We start from the raw sequence: 17,010 nt of genomic DNA, 5'->3' as shown, positions 1-17,010 counted from the left end.
AGATCTGACGGGCCTTCCTTGGCGACGGCCGGGCTCCTGGACGCTCCTCCGTGGAGGAGTCGGTTTTATTTGCCGCTTGAGGTAATTCAGTCCAGTGCAGACACAGCCGCTTTGCTGGACATGCTGGAGCTGCAGCTGCAGCCACCAGTCCTCCCTGCCACCCGCCAAGAGGACCAATCACCCCGTTGCCACTTCGGAGGCAATAAAGGACCGAACGACGGAAAAGTATCTTCAATAATCATCAGGTGAGACCTAGGCGGGCGCATTCGCAGGACAGAAGGAAGGACGGAGCGGAGAGCCCGTCTGCACAGAAAGGCGGTGGAGTCAGAGGACCGTCAGGGAAGGGGGGGGGCTGACACCGAGAATTTGGAAGTGCCCGGGGACAGGAAAAGGCAAAAGGCTGGAATCCGGCCCCCTTGATAGGTCCTAGACCATGACACTTACTCCTGCGACCCGGGCCCACGGCACCTGTGCCCCTACCACCGAAGGCACAGAGAGGCCAGCCTGGGACCACCTGGTCTCCGTCCTTAGCATGCAGTGTGGTTGCTCGCTTGCCCCTGCCGTAGAGCAGTCTGGGCCTGCACCGTATTTCAGTTCCGCCCTCCGTGGAAGAGGGGTGCCGGGTGTGCTCCCGCCCGGCTCCGGGGCCCAGACCTCCCCCTTCCTCGTGGAGGCAAGCGCCCCCCGCCAGGGCCTCTCCCCACCCCGAAGGCCCCGACCATCGCTCCTCGGATCTCCCTTTGACCAGGGGCAGCCAAGAGCAGCTGCTCTGAGCCATAAAGGAAAGGCTCGGGGACGACTGAGGCTTTAGAAACAAAGGGTTTTAGTTATTTATCCGTGAGACCCCCAGACGGAGAGACAGAGGCGGAGACACAGGTGGAGGCAGGAGCAGGCTCCCTGCGGGGAGCTGAGGGGGACTCGATCCAGGACCCGGGGTCACGGCCTGAGCCCCCGAACCGCTGAGGCCTGCAGGGCCCCCGATACGGCTTCTGTGTAGCAGGGACCCCTCGACTCTCAGCCGGCGCCGGCCTGCAGGAAGCTGGGGTGCCCCTTGCTTGCGGCGCCCGGGCTGCTGAGCAGCGACAGGGAGGACTGGTGGCCTCGGCCACACGGGGGCGGGGGGGGGTCATGCCCTGAGCCCAAGGCCGACGGCTCACTAGTGGAGCCCCCTCCGTGTCCCCCAAAGGTCAACGAAAGCTTTCGTCCTCCTATTCTACTTTCAGTCTCCTACAACCGGCTGCCTTGAGATGTTTTTATTCAAAATAAAAAATCAAAACAATCTTATCTTGGAATTATGATTGTGCCTTGGCCCCCAGAGCACATGGGAGCCAGGAGCACTGGGCCTCCCCTCACCCCCCACCCGGCCGGAGCACCTCACTGGGTCCTGCTGGAGGCACTGAGGGAGGGGGGAGCACCACACCGATACCTGCTGGAAAGCGGGTCCCCCGCACCTCCCACAGCCCAACCCCGAGATGGAGGCGGTGCGGGCAGGTGCCCTGGGTACAGGGCCTGCGGGGAACACCGGTTACATCACCTGCTCAGGACAGAGGGGACGGAGGTCACGCTCCAGGATGCCCCCACCGACCATCGTTGACCCTTGGCGTCTGCTGTGGGTTTGGATTCACGGTACCCACCGTCCCCCGCGCGGGTCTTCCAAGAAATTAACGATTTACACAAGGACACGGCGCGACTATTATAATTGAAAATGCACCTAAAAGTCAACTTACAAGCTCTGGATAAGCGAACACTCCCTCGGTCTCCGTCGTCCAATTAGCGCACTGAGTATTTACAACGAGCCGAGTAGGCTCGAGCAGGTGTCCCGGGATAAACCCGTGTTTCGCGGTGGACTCACCGGGACTCGAGGCACAGCCGAGCTCCACAGTGGCCGCCCGGGGTTCCGGGGGACAGACACGGCGGGTCCTGCCCCAGGGGGTGCAGGCACCCGGGGACGGCTGTCGTCGGTCCCCCATTTCCCTGAAAGCAAGTCCCCCTGCCCCGGGCCCCACAGAACCAGAGCATGTGGCCCTGCGCCTGCTGAGCATCCCGGCCCGGGTCTGCGGGCGGCAGGTGGCAGGTGGCAGGCGGCACAGGTGGCAGGTGGCAGATGGTGGCCACAGGCCTGGGGGCAGGACACAGCCAGGGTGGGTCGGTCCTAAACAGGTGCACGGTGCGCTCCGTCCTCCGGGCGCCACCTGGGGCAGGTGTTTGGCAGCGGGGCTGCAGCTCAGGGCCCCAGCACCGGGTGGGGCAGGAGGGGAGGCCGGCACCACACCCGGGTCATTCCTCCCGTGGCCGGTCCCTGCACACCCACCGTGCTCCACGGGCAGGCCGAGCTTGCACCATGGCTGACCTGGTCCCTGTGCAGCCTCAGAGCGTCCCCCCTGGGGCCTGGGCTCAGGCCAGGGTCTCGGGTCCGCCCGAGTCCAGCGGCCTCGGCTCCCCCCTACCCCCGCCCTCCCCTCCGTCTCCCCATCCACGTGATTGTCCCCATCACAAGTGGCCCGCACCCTGAGAGCTGCCCATCCAGCCACTGCCACAGTAAAGGTCACGACGGAAAGGCCCGTGACCCCTGCAACCTGGCTCCCTCCTCTTCCAGGTCCTCAGCCCCGGCTCCTCCCCAGGGCCCAGCCCCCCAGGTGGGCGCCTCCCTCCGCTCGCTCAGCCCTGACCAGGTGCCCAGGACGCCAGCGGGGACACGTCCAGCCTCCGCTATAGCCCGTCCGGCCCTGGCGAGTAGGCCTGCCCCCCGGAAGGCGGCCCCGGGCCCTGCAGCTCGCGCTCTCCCTGCAAGCGCCTTCAGGAGAGCCAGCGGAATGTGGGAGGACGAGTGGAAAGGCCCTGCCCCCCGACGGCCGTCACTCCCCGGCTGGGCGCCCCCAGCAACTTCCACGGCCCGCCTCGTGCCACGGCCACAAGCCTCTGCCAGGAGTTTGTGTTTTTCTTTAGATGCAAATAAAATTTTAATAAACTAGAACTCGAATTCAAAGCCTTGAATCAACAGGTCATTAGAAATGGATCACGATCCGGGGCCCCTCGAAGGAAAGTCGTGACTGTTAATCCCCCCTGCGCAGCTCCTGGTGCAATACCGCGTCTTAGCCCGGCTGCACACGCAGCACCGCGGGCCTCTCCGCCGCATTGCCTTCGTGATGATAAAATGCCCCTTTGCGCGCGGAAAGTCTTGGCAAACGTCGGTGAAGGTGAGAACGCGCTCCAGGAGGTGAGCCTGCAGCGGCCTTTCTGCGCCGCCCGCCCGAGCCTGGGAGCCCGCGTCTCTACCGACGCCAGGGCCCCTCGCATCTTCCAGGTGGCACGAGGTCGGGCGTGCTCCCCCCCCAGGACACCCAGCGTGTGGCCCCTGAGCCTGAAGGACGCAGGACGATCCTGCCAGTCCCTTGCGAGCCCACGCCCCTGGCACGACCGGCTCCGCGCATCCAGGTGCCCGCTGGCGGGAGCTGCCTACTGCCCACTTGGCCCGGCGCCCGGTTAGGGGGTGCAGCCGGCGCAGGCCCTCACTGCTGAGCTCTGGAGTTCCCATGCCGTGCCCCACCGGGGTGCCCCCAGCCAGGGCCTGAGCATGGCAGAGGTATTAAGGCAGATACAGCCCTGAAAGACCCGGGAGCTCCCCAAGGGTCAGGGTGGGCTCAGGGGCTCCCTGGTGGCTATGCCCAAGCTTCCCTCAACTGCATGACAGGCGGCCAAGCTTCCATGCGACTCTCTGCCCTCCGCTCCCCATGCAGGGTCACACCCGAGACGGGTTCGTGGCTCTCCCAGGCTGATCTGGGCCCTTGCAATCCCCTCATTCAGGTGTTTTCCTAAAATCCTTGCATCTTGAATCCCACGTGGATGCTTGCTTCTGGAAGAACCTGAATTTACACGCCTCCCCTCTCTCTTGGTTTGGGTAGCAGACCTTGCTTGGCTCTGAGCTGCTTCTTCTGTAACTGGTTTGTTAAATGAGCTGGACTCCAGAGAAATCAAGGTTATCCTTTCTCACCACCACAGTTCTGCCAACCTGCCCCGTGGGAGCCATCTTCCCCCTCCTGCATCTAATTGTGGGCAGTTTAGATCAGTTAAAATGAGGTTTTATTAGGCGAGGTAGAAACCCCGAAAATGAGTGGCTTAAATAAGGTAGAAGCTTATTTATGACTCATATAAAACAAGCCTTGGGGTGAAATGTCCACAGCTGGTTTTCCAGCTTCATATTCCTCAGGGACTCGGGTTCTTTCTAGCTCACTGCTCCCCCAAACCTAAAATGTGTCACCCTACCCCCATCATCATAATCCAAAATGGCTGCTGAGATCTGGCTACCGTACGCCCGTTCCAAGGAATAGAAGAAAGGAATAAAAAAAAAAGGAAAGGGTGCCTAAGGAGACTCACTCTACATATTACATAACACTTATGTTTGCAGTTTATTGTCTATAGGGCTGTGTAAAGTAGGTTTAGGTAGGGTAGCACGTGCCTAGTTAACAACCCGGGTTCATTACAAAGTAGGGAGGTGACAACAGATAGGCAACCGGCAGTCTCTGCTCAGCGTCCACAGCTTTTCCAGGAATTCAGTTGACCTCTGGTCACAGTCAGATAATAAATTACTTTGTCCATTATAATAAAACTCCAAACCCTCATTCAACTACAGCCTCCCCCACTTATACGTTGACCATGGATTGGACCCCAATGGCTCTATCCTTTTGCCCCATTGACTGGACTCCAGTGACTGTCCAGTGTTGCAGCTGGAGGACAGAGATAGAAGACAGAAAGTCCCAACTTTACTAGCACAGTTGTAATCTAGTACTGGGATTCCCTGTGCTCAGCAGAATCCAAATGCTGGGGATCCCTGGGTGGCTCAGCGGTTTGGTGCCTGCCTTTGGCCCAGGGTGTGATCCTGGAGTCCTGGGATCGAGTCCCACATCGGGCTCCCTGCATGGAGCCTGTTTCTCTCTCTGCCTGTGTCTCTGCCTCTCTCTCTCTCTCTCTCTCTCTCTCTCTGTGTGTGTGTGTGTGTGTGTCTATCATGAATAAATAAATAAAATATTAAAAAAAAGAAAAGAATCCAAATGCTGAGTTGTGCCCTTATGGGTGCTTCTGTGGGTTCTTCAGAGACACCGAAGCCCTGTAATGTTCTCACCAACAGTGTCATTAATGAGGGTATGTTAGAGACCGCCATTCCCCCACTATGGAATCCCAATTATTAACTGGACACATGACCTCTAGCCCTAAATACAACTGTTACCAGTTGACATTATTTTAAGGATGAAACCACTATCAATAATTGGCTTCTGCTCAGACATATTAAGCACTTGGAAGTTGTCACTCCCTTCCTCACAAGAAAAAAAACTAAACAAACTGAAAGTCAACAACTCTACTTAAATCTGGCAGAGAATTGAGATCGTAGGGCAAACCGAAGCCCCGGAAACTAGAGAGACGGATGGCAAATACAGAGATTCACCACCTACCAGGAGAAGAAGTTGCTGGAGCCAGGAATGGGCAGGAGAGCTCAAGCTGTAATCGATGAACTGCTGGAGGCTGAGAGTGGATACTGAGAGAGTTTGAAATGCCCAGGCCCCAGCCTGAGGGAGGAGCCCCCCACTTTCATGTGGAACTGTCCTGTTACCTCCAGGAGCCCATCAAGTTCTGGTGGTGAAGACTGGAAGAAGTTTCTTTGTGCTTCCTGCAGAGAAGGAGGGAGAAAGTAACCAACCAGCTTGAAATACGTCCGGAGTGTCCTCTTCTTCATCTTCCCTTAAGAGAAACTACTTTATTAAAGCCTAACTCATGTAAGAGAAAGGAAATGCCAAACTCCCCTCTAACCTGCCTGTCTCACCAAAAAATAAAAATATAAAAAGAAGTAAAATAATTCAAGTGAAAACCTGAGGAGCACTTGTGGAGGTCACAGCCCATGACACACACTCACTAAAAGGCGGAGTGAATCCTAAGAGGATGCAATGCTTTCCCTCCTCCTCCCACACCTTACCATGACACAAGGATCCTGGATAATGAAAGAATATTATCTTTGAAAGAACGGCAAGACCCTGACTGTATCTGAGGACTTCCTAGGAAAACCTATGGACAACCCAGAAGACAGAAACAAGGACACAAGGAGAGACACTGGCACCTCCGACTCCTACAGTAGTGCAAACAGTAAACAGAACGTAACTCCTAGTGAGATAAACATAAAACTTCACACGGAGTGTGTATTTAGGTCACTTCCTATTACCCAATACACCATGTCTGGCTTTCAGCAAAAAATGACAACACGTGCCAAAAGGCAAGAAAAAACACAATCTTAAGATACAAAGCAAGCAACGGAACCAGACTCGGATATGACAGATAGTCTAGAAATGTTAGACGAGGCAAAAATAACCGCCATTTATATCCTAAGACTCTGATGGAAAAAGTAGACAATGTGGAAGAACAAGTGCAAGGCAAGCTGTCCGGGGGGAATCTCTGAATCCAGGCACAGCCACCGTAACAGAACTGAAGACACATTTGCCAGCTTGCCCTTTGGCTGGTGTAACCGTCTGCCTGGATTCCGACTGACAGGAGATGAGAAGAATTCATATGTGCATCTTTCTGGTCACGCTTTGAAGGGACAGGCCCTGAGTAGGAGTCATTAGGATCGTTCGCTCACAGTCCAGTGTAGGATTGTCACTCCTGACTCTGATGCTAGGTATGGCCACACGATTGGTTCTGGCCAACGGGTGAAAGGCAAAGTCACGTAACTGCTGATGCAAACTATCCAGCTTGCCCTCCTCCTGCCACAGGCTTTAGCAATGCTCCTGATGATGCGGGTCCAACCTCTGGTGCCCCTGAGTGAAAGGAACCTACGGCAGAGCCCTAGTGACCCATGGCAAACATACCACACGAGCAAGAGAATAAACCACTAATATCCTTCACATTATTATTACCACGGCACAAGCTAAGCTCTTCCGACTGATCCCCCCCCTTCCCCCTCCATCCTCTCACCAGCTGAAACTCAGACACACTAGTGAGCTACCTTGGGTCACGTGAACTACATCCTAGTGATGTGAGACCAACAAAATAGAAGGAACCTGGGTCTCTGAAGAATTCTCAGAGCAGAGACTTAACATCAGCTCAAATTTTCTGTGAAGGAGAAATGAACTTCCCATTTTGTTTAAAGTGTTTTATTTCGTTGTAGTTGAACGCATACCCTGGCTAATAAAGAAGGGCACACCTTCTCTGGCTGGTTGCTTCCTCTTCAGTCTCAAAAAAATTCTGGAAGCCCTGTTGCCACCATAACATTGCACGTTTTGGAGTTTTGTGTTTGACCAGGGCACTGGTAAACAGATGTGGACACGCCACTGCACTAATCGTTAGTTCTCAGGAAGTGTTAAATAAAAATGCCAAATGCTCATCCACATGTATGTAGCCACAGGGAGAAGTTTGATCCCTACTCTACCCTGGCTTTGGTTTAAAATCCAATGTATTTAGAGATGTGAGTTTAAACAGTGAAACAACTGAAATGACCATTATTGCCAATAAGGGGGAAGTCAAATAGCTGGTGAGGGTAAAAAGCACAAAGGTACGTGACGTAAAGTCTTTGTTGAACTAGGGAGTGTGTAATCGGATGTAATTACAAGGCCTTATATTCAGAAACACCCCATTTCTTCAACTAAATCATTCTCCAAATAAAGCCACATAAATAGTACGTTTTCCCAAAGTCTTTGAGGAATTGTATCATTTATGATGCCATCTGCAAGACTGTACGTCTTCAAGAACAGAAACCGTGAATCATGCTGAATTAAACAAAATGAACTGACTGGTTCTTCTAAGTGAAAAACTAGGTGAGGCTTCAGGTACAGCTTGATCCAACAGCTAAAACAATGGCCAGACCGTGGTCTGTCTGACTCCTTTCCCAGTCCACGTTCAGGTGCTGGCCTCACCCTCTCAGGTACCTCCCCCCACCACACCTCCCATCCCAGGACGGCTGCCACACAATTACGTGTGCATTCGTCTGACTTCATCACAACGGAGCATCCACTCAAACACTCAACAAAAGCTTGGAGTTCCAGTTTGACTGCACTAGCTTGGGTCATACGTCCACTTCTGAGCCGAACAGGGGAGGCCTACGCTACATGCTTTATTCTGGGGGTGGTGGGTGGGAGAGTGAAGTCAGCAACCTCTAAAACATGGGGAAGGGACAGATATCTACAGCACAGACTGCCCGTTCCTCCTCCCCCTCCACCCAGGCAACTGGATTGCAGCCAACAGCGTGAAAGCCCTGCCATGACAACCTTCCACACGTGATCCTCTCTCTCTTTTTTCCACCTGTCAGCTAAAGAGAGGACTCTAAAAATCTAGAGGAGGGCAGAACCAAGAAGATGGAAGGAGCAGAGATCTCTGAATGAAAAAGTAGAAGTCACTTTGTCAGGAATGTGCACATTACCAACAAATACATTTTTTTACAATGCTTCAGCATTGAAAATTTACCATTTACTTATTGCAACAGTGATCATACTTAAACTAATATAATATACTACAAGAAGTACTGGAGTGGCATTTCCAAAAGTAGGGCAAATAGATGTTGGACAGCCCCAAATAAGCGATGCCCACTGCAACAACGGTCTTTAAAATCTGAGTTATCTTTAAATAAAATGGGAGCGATTATGCTGCCAGAGACATCTCAGTCTATGTACATTTTCTTTTCTAGAAGAGGAGCATTGTAATAACTTAGCCACAAACCAAATAAACAAAGCAGCAATTGCTTCTTGTACGATAATAAGCCTTTGCAAACATGCCCTGCATTTGCACATGGCTCCCTTAATAAATGGATGCTATTTGCTTGTGTTCACGAACAGTCGTATCAAATAAGAGATGCAATTTAAATTTGCTCTGCATTTCAGGTAACCACTCTGCGGTACAACTAGCATTCTCTAAGATTTTTTTTTAAAAAATGTATTTTTCTAAAATCTCTTCCTTTTCCATTTTAATGTACAAGCACAGAGCACGCAGAAGAAAGCAAAACCCAAGAGGCACAGAGAAGGCAATATAGAAGCAGCCGGAAACCAGTTCCAAAGCCAGTGAGGGGGCGATGGGTAGTGACTGGTTGAAGCCCAAGCCAGTCACCTCCTATCTGAAATGGAATATGCCCAGAGGGGACTGCGACTGGTACCAAAATCGAAGCATGAGCAAGTATTAAAAAAAAAATTCAGGAATTGACATTACCAGGTGACAGATAAGCCCGGGCTCTACCTGGAGCTCCTTCCTCTCCCGCTGCATAAATTCTACTCATCTCTCAGGGCTGAGCTGAAATATCACAGCTTTGGGACAGATTCTGATGACAGCTGCCTCCTCACCTGCATATATAGTTACTCCTCTTCTTGTAAGGACCTTAATGACCTTTACTCTCCTTCCACCATTCTTATAATTAGAGTCACCTGTATAATTATTTAGGGTCCATCTTCCCATCCAGAGTGACAGCTCCAGGGGGCAAAGCCCACGCTGCCTTGCCCACGTGTATACTCTCAGGGCCCAGCACAGAGCCTGACACACAGGACAGACTCAGAACTCTGGTGAGTGGCGGGGCTGCCGTCAAGCTATTTCTAAAGGACCGAGTGCCTGAATACACCTTAGCATGACATTTCCCTTTTAGCCAATTAAAAAAAAAAAAAACCTAACAACCAATAGAACATTGTCTCTTAAATCATCTAAGAAATCATGTGTTTTGTAAAATACCTGTTAAAATTGTGAGAATCTTTGTCTGGACCCTTTTTCCTGGGAACAAAGGCTATCACGTCACTACATGCAGGCTGCTACCTCTGAAATGATGAGAATTAAGCAGGTATGGGCCAGTCCCCACCATCCCCACCACCGCTCCCCCCCCCCCCATTTCTTTCCCCGGGGAAGGACTGTGGCCCAGCCCATGAACTTCAGGTCAACCTATTCAGTCATTCAAGCTTTGTCACTTCCCCGCACACCGTCCCAAGTCCCTTTCGGAGGCAGCCCTGGTTTTCTCATTTTTGCAATGGCCCAAATGTATCCCTCCACAGGTGAGATCATGCGGGTAGGTGGCCCGGCTCTGGGTCTGTGACAGAGCACCAATGTTCTGTTGTCTTTCTTTCGTGGCACTCCAGGTCCTAACGTCCTCTCTGCCCTCAATATCACTGTATTCTCCAGACCTTTCTCCCACCTCCGCCTTCTTCAAGACCACTTCAAGTCTGCTCTCCGAACAGAAAGGATCTCATCATCTAATTCAGACAATGGCCTCAGTGACAGACTGGGTTTTCCTTCTGGAGCTGACATTCACTGAGATTTCATATAATCCTACTTAACATTCACAACAACCCTATGAGATACACACTACTTATGAATGAGTCATCTTTGATGAGAACCCTCACACTCTCAGAAGCTAAATCACCTGCCCCATAGAACACAGTTTGTAAACGGTGGGCCTGGAAGTCAAAGCCCGGTCTGCCTGACTCCAGAACACTCTCTCTAAGATCACACCATGCGACCTTTCCACTTTCGTCTCTTAGACTCTTTGCTCCACCCAAATAGCAACAGCTTTCATTGGAGAGTGGCCTGGTCAGATGCCAAGTCTAGTCCTAAACTGTGTCACCCCATGTGGCTGGCATGAAACTGTTAATTCACAAAGGTCCAACCATGTCATCTTCAGCCAGGATATTGTGATAGACACCTTAGCAGATGGCTGTGACCTCAGCAAGTGTCATCAGGAGGCATTCGTGGTGATAGGGAGAAAACAGAGTGGAGAGAAGGGTGTATGCATAACGGAAATAATCTTCCAAGTCATCGGTCAATGTGGAAAATATTCTTTATTCTCAACTGAAATCACAACCACTTTGGAAGGTGTATTTTAGGCTGACACTTTAGATCATTTACAGATTTTAGAAACAGTCGCCATTTCTTCACTACCTTAACTTCATTGCATAATAACAACTGGATATAGAAATAGCAATGGCCATTGAAATGTCATCGCTGTACTCAGCATAATCAGATCAGAAAACACAGAAGAATGCACATCCAAGCATTCTTGATCAAGTGGCTGAGACCTGTCCACACTGGAAATATTAGTTCAGGCACAACAGAGATCCTAGACCAGAGGACGAAATGCAGAAGAGGAACAGATGAGTTGGGGACCCAAAACCAAGGGCTCTGACGACAAGAAGACTCTAGTACTATCTTCCAGGTTAAGGAGTTCTATAGAAAAGGAGTTTGGGGGATCCCTGGGTGGCGCAGGTTTGGCACCTGCCTTTGGCCCAGGGCGCGATCCTGGAGACCCGGGATCGAGTCCCACATTGGGCTCCCGGTGCTTGGAGCCTGCTTCTCCCTCTGCCTGTGTCTCTGACTCTCTCTATCTGTGTGATTATCATAAATAAATAAAAATTTAAAAAAAAAAGGAGTTTGGCAATTTAATACCATACCCTAATGCCTCCCACATAAGCTATATCTGTGCAATAGCACGTGTGTGCATGTGCGTGTGGTTTTATGTTTACATGAATATTAACATCAGCACAAGTTCATTCCACAATTTGGGCTCTGTTCTCAAAAAGAAAAATCCTTTAGTCGCCTTTACGAAGTCTTCGGTTAGACGATCCTAATTCAAATACTGTTAAAGGTAGCTGTACCAAGTCCGGGTTAGGGCGACCTTCCTAAGAGCCACTCTCTGTGTTCAGACCTAGTGCTCGAGGCTCCGGTCGTCTTCCTTAGGAAATGATGTCGGATCACAGCTGCTCCAGTCTGAATGAGCAAACAATTGTTCCTCCGTCAAAGGTGCTCGTCAAGCACCATGTTCCTGGCAGCCCCTCATCCTGACTCGAGAAGCACTTTGCCAGGCCTGTGCAAAGCACTGGAGACCCCTTCGGGGGACCCCAAGCACAGATGAGACACGGACACAGAAGCCGCACTAAGCTGGTGTGGCTCCCGGCACGAAGCTGGCGCAGGACACGTGGCATCACCGATGAGGAAGAGGCCGATCCTCCGTGGGCGACGGTGGCTCTCACAACATTTTGAAAGCTGGGAGCACAGGCCAAAGCTAGGAAGGGAGAGGGACCGAGAGGGAGAGAGGGGCAAGGGGAGAAAGATGAACTCTCACTGCAGATTCTTTAAAAACATTTTATTTTTTCATCTGAGAGAGAGTAAGCGTGAGAGAGATCCCGAGAGGGATCCCGAGAGGAGAGAGATCCCGAGAGGAGAGCGCCCAGGCTGGGGAGCAGAGGCAGAAGCAGACCCCGGGGAGCAGGGAGCCCAGCGAGGCCCCAGATCACGACCTACACGAAGGCGGATGCTCACCAGCTCGGCCCGGGCCCTGCTGCAGCTCGTTTAGCAGCGCGGTGCCCACCGCAGGAGGCCCGGGACCAGAGGCCGGACGCCCACATACGCAGCTCTGTGGGGGCTCGGGCCCCTGAAACACATCCAGGAGCCCTTTCGCCTCTTAGGTGCGAAACCGAGACCCGCCGAGGACTTTCTGACGACGACGGCTAGCGAGCCCGTCTCCCAACAGGGCGGCAGCTGCGGCGGGTGCAGGAAGGGGAGAAGCCCCAGGAGGCGGCCGGGCACCGGGCACCGGGCACCGGGAGGGGCAGTGCCGGCTTTGGCTGAGCTAATTCACTGCTTCTTAAGCGCATCAGTTAATCCTCAATCCCACCTAATGCAATCAGCCTCGCTTGCCGGTGAGGAAGCCAAGGGCCCAGATGTTAGGCTACTTGCCCAGAGTCCCGGAGCTGACAAGCGGGTGATGTAAGCAGGAGGAAGACTCGGGCAGTCTCGGTGCAGAGCCCCCCGCCCCCCGGGGACCTCTGCCAGGTGGCCTCCAAGCTCCTCGATGTTGACTCATCCCATTGGCAGGAGCCCGAGCCCGGGGCCATGGCCAGCAAGCTGTGACCCCGGGACACTAGTCACTGGGTCTGTGCTGAGCACGTGGTCCCGAAAGGGCCAGCGGCCACAGGCCCATGCCGAGAGCAAGGCAGAGACAGCAACACATCCCACCGGGCTTACGTGTGCTTCCTGAAGCCTAAAGTCAGGGAAGACAATGGTTTCCCCGAAGTTAGTACAGTAGCCGTCCCTTTCACCTAACCAATTATAAGAAAAATTGCATAGAACCTTCTAGAAATAGCCCTCTCCCAATTGTCACTTTCATAACTCGCAGGGCCCAGAATTTTCCATTTCATGTCTGTTCTGTGTATTTAAACTCATAATCTTCATATTAATTCTTCCAAAATGACATTTTATCATGGAGAGTATCTCCATTTAACTTCCCTGTGTCAATATTAACGGTGGCATTTGCGTGTTTATTAGGTAAAAATTGGGTCCTGACAATCATGCAGTCAATTCCAGAGCCCATGAGCTCATTCATCAGGACTCTTCAATTGCTTTTTTAATTTCTTCTGTTGACACTGACCCTGTGTGAGGTTATTTATAAAAATCTTTATGAATATAATTTATGACTTAATTTTAACAAGTATTAGATAGATGTTATCACTGAGTCCATGACCTGAGGTAGTGAAGATTCCTATCACATAGCATCGAGATTCATTTAAATTTCTCATTTTGCGATTCCTTTTCTATTTTCCCAGCAGCACTAAGGGTCAAATATAAATGAAATGAGAAGTATCTTTCCCATTAACTGTTCTTTATTGATTCCTTGGAGCAGAAATGTAGATATCTCCAAAGCAGTTGGAGAGTTGGAAAAACAAACCATGTAAAAGAGGACAAAGAATATTTTTATGTGTACCTGTAACAATTATACTATAAAATGTATTTTTCCAGTGTGCATAATAAATATGTTCTGCGTCACAGTATTCCTCAGTTTACAGTTTCATATGAAAAAAATAGAATCATTATTTTTTTAAACTGGAGAGGTCTTAAAAATATGCTCATTCAAGGATTTCAATCTGACCATCCGTAGGATAAATAATGTCTGGCCTATCCAGAGTTTTAAAAATAGGAAAATGTCACAAAAATCCTTGATTCCGGGGGCACCTGGGTGGCTCAGTCTGCCTTTCGGCTCAGCTCATGACCTCAGGGTCCTGGGACCGAGCCTCAAGTCGGGCTCCCTGCTCAGAGGGGACTCTGCTTCTACTTCTGCCCCTCCTCTCCCTGCTGGTGCTTGCTCTCTCTCTCTCTCTCTCTCTCTCTCTCTCTCTCTCTCAAATAAATGAATAAAATCTTTTTAAAAAAATCCTTGATTCCTAACTTCTTTTGAAAAATCAAAACACCTGGCAATGCTGCACCCATACCTCCCCTGGGCAGTGAACACCCCTCCTGGAGATGCATCTCCTGTTGTCACAGTGCCATGCCTCACTTGGCCTTAAACCTCGACTTTTCACCCTTTTGCATTACTTGCCTGATCTGATCCCTAGAGGCTTTGGGATTGTCATCCTCTGTTCTTGTTCAACTACCTCATTTTACAGATAAGCAAACTGAGAACCAGAGAGATTAAATAACATGTCCCCGCAAGGAAAAGGTCCCAGTCTAGGTCCCAATCTGCTAACCCACACCACAGTTTTTTTTTTTTTTGCCCTTAACGATATCTATTGGACATATGGATACGTACCATTTAACACCTCATTGACTGTAATAAATAGGTAAATATTATCGTGCCTCTGCTCTTGCCAAAGACAATTGTAATAATGATGACTATTTACTGATCCTAATGGAATGCTTTACCACCTACAGATCTGTCATCAGAAGACATACTAGCTGTGAGGATTGCCCAGAATGATAAGACGTGATGCCATATTGCATTGATTTCTGTCTGATGCCTGCAGTAGTGATCCTGCAATCCTCTAAACGAGTACTGCTGAGCCCAGGAAGCTGAACATGGTCTTGGAAAAGGCTGATGAAAAAAAGACTAAAAAGCATCACCTGTGGCAGGTAACCACCCAAGATGGCCCAGTGAGCTGCATCTCTTGGTATCGTGCCCTTAAGTAATTCTCTTCCCCTCATTGAGTCCTGAGGGTTGGACTTAATGAATCACTTCTAACGAGCAGACTATGGCAGAAGTAACAGTACATCACTTCCAAAGATTAGGTTATAAAATACTATGACTTCTGTCTCAGGGCTCTTCCTTGCTTCCTCTTAGATGGCCTGCTGTGTGGAAGACCATCACCTGTCATGCTGTCAACAGTCCTGTGAAGACAGTCATGTAGAAGGGACCGGAGCTTGCCAACAACCACACAAGTGAGCTAGAAGCAGAACCCTCTCATAGTCTAGACTCTAGAGGAGACCACAACCCCTGTCAATAGCTTGACTGCAACCTCATGAGAAATGCTGAATTAGGAGCATCCAAATAAGCCCTTCCCAGATTTCTGACCCATAGAAACTATGAAAGAATAATAAATAGTTGTTGTTTCAAGACATTACATTTTAGGAGAATTTGTTACACAGAAATAATTAAATAACACAGATTCATTAATCATATATAGAGGTCAAACATCCCTGAATTTTCCATGTGTGAGCCACTTACATCTTTACCACATATTGAAAATAACGTACATGTGTGTGTTTGTGTGTATACAAAACGTGTGTTTATATACACATACATACATGTATATATAAAAGTATTTATATAATATATTTTGTTAATGTAAATATTTAGATTATATAAATATCCAAATTCTTGAATCATATACTGATTAAAGACACATGCATGAGTAAAATAGAACATGTTCAAACCCTGCATCTGTCACTTATTAGCTCAATGACCTTGGAAAGATACTCAGCCTTGATTCCCTTGACTGAAAAATGAGGCTGGCATTCTCATTGCATCTTACAAATAATTCTACTTTCCTGTTTAATCATATTTTATTGTACTCATTGAATGTGCAGTCCAATAGATCAAACCAAATACCAGCCAAAGGGTCATCCACACATTCTGAAACACCTAGGCCTCATGGCAGGCTCTATGAACTGGCCCTAGACTAGACTCATCGTCCCCAGGACACTTGCCTGAAGGCACAGCCTCCTCTGGGCAAGGAGTCATGGTGGGGGCTCTAAGGAGTCAGGTGGCCAAGAGCATAAATACTCTTACTGTTTTCCCATGCCCAGATAGCTTCCCCCAATTTGTTCTCCAACCCTCTAGTGAGAACGCATGAAGTTATTTTTAGAGCTAGAGTAGCTGATAAAGCAAATGAATTTTGTGTAACCTTGATTCTTATAGACTTCCTACAAAATCTAGACTTTTGTTCAATGTTTATGAGCATTAGATCGACCCGTCTGTGACACAGTGTTTGTAGATACTTACCTTGTAGAGATGATATGTGATATGTATCCAGATACCATATACTCTTCAGGGATAATGACTAGCTGGATCGTTGACAATGCGACTTGCATATGCTTCAAGATGAGTAGAGAATTGTCTGAATAAACAACGTTATTTTTAGCCAAAGTTCAAGATTTTTAAACCACTGTCACTCAGATCATTAGTTTTCTCTGCATTTTCATAATTAACATCTCTGTCTTACTCCATAAAGGAGAAAAAAATTTTCACAGAGCAGCTTGCTCAGGATTATTTATAGATGTAAAAATTTGCCATCCAAGGTCAGCAACAGCTCTGTACAAAAGTCCTGAGTGTCTGTGGGGGTGGCTGTGGCTGTTTATTGGTCATCAAAACCCAAAAAAGTATGCCTGGGAAATTAATTATTCATAATTTGATTAAGATTATTTTAGAATCTATTTAAATTTTCTCCTTTCTTTAACAAACTTTTATTGGACATGCTTCTGTGCCAGACACCACACTAAGCACTAAGATAAGTGAGACACTACACATTCCTCAATTGGATTATAATCTACTAGCAGAGACATATGTTTGAAGAAAGAATAATAATAAAATTTAGGAAGAATGGCTTCAGCACTTCAATGTCCTGGAGGAGCAATGGTTACTCAAAGCAGGAAGGAAATTCTGCTGACAGAGACAGTGAGATAAATCTAGGAGGAGAGAGAGTGAGTTAAGCCTTGAATGATGAGCAGGAAAACACTGATGGTGGAGAAATGAAGAGGCTGACAGATCTCCACATCCAATCACACAAAGGCTGGAGGTGT

The sequence above is a fragment of the Nyctereutes procyonoides genome, unplaced genomic scaffold (assembly GCF_905146905.1).
Source record: "Nyctereutes procyonoides isolate TBG_1078 unplaced genomic scaffold, NYPRO_anot_genome, whole genome shotgun sequence".
NCBI classification, from domain to species: domain Eukaryota; kingdom Metazoa; phylum Chordata; class Mammalia; order Carnivora; family Canidae; genus Nyctereutes; species Nyctereutes procyonoides.
The sequence above is the reverse complement of the archived record's forward strand: the minus strand, read 5'-3'. Positions refer to the sequence as shown.